The following is a 719-nucleotide window of genomic DNA, read 5'->3' as shown; positions in this document are numbered from 1 at the left end:
AATTGAAATGTCCTGGACCGTGATAATGCCAAAGCCTGTTGGCATGCACCACCTTTTACTTACCTCGCTGACCACATTTTACTCGGAAAGTCACGTCTGAGAGATGATCCACTATTTTATGTGGGCCTTCCCATGGAGAAGACAACTTAGGAGACTTCCCTTTGGTCTTCCTGGGATTATACAACCACACCTTGTCTCCTGATACAAAGCTGGCTTCAGAAGATCTCTTATCATAAGTTAACTTCATCGAATCAGCAGACGTTTTCAAGTTTGAACGCACTTGATGGTGAATATCATCCATCCTTTCTGATAACACTTTCACAAACTCTGACACATTCTCAGGCAACTCTTCATAAGGTGGGCGTCCTGTTAACAGATCCGCTGGCAACCGAAGTTCTCAACCATACATCAACTTTGCTGGAGTGTATCCAGTGGCTTCATGCTCTGCTGTTCTATAGGCCATCAACAGAGTTGGGGAGTAAGACATCCCAGTCATCTTGGCGCCTGTTACAAAACTTTGCCAATTCCTGTCCAAGTGTCCAATTGTACTTATCTACCATCCCATCAGACTGTGGGTGAAGTAGCATTGTCCTGGTCTTTCGTATGCCAAACAACTTGCAGCATTCATGGAACACAACTGATTCAAAGTTACGGCCTTGATCTGAATGCAGTTCGTATGGCATACCAAACCTTATGAAGAAATCACTAATAGCCGAAGC

This window comes from Limulus polyphemus, unplaced genomic scaffold, assembly GCF_000517525.1.
Source record: "Limulus polyphemus unplaced genomic scaffold, Limulus_polyphemus-2.1.2 Scaffold985, whole genome shotgun sequence".
Lineage (NCBI taxonomy): Eukaryota > Metazoa > Arthropoda > Merostomata > Xiphosura > Limulidae > Limulus > Limulus polyphemus.
The sequence above is the reverse complement of the archived record's forward strand: the minus strand, read 5'-3'. Positions refer to the sequence as shown.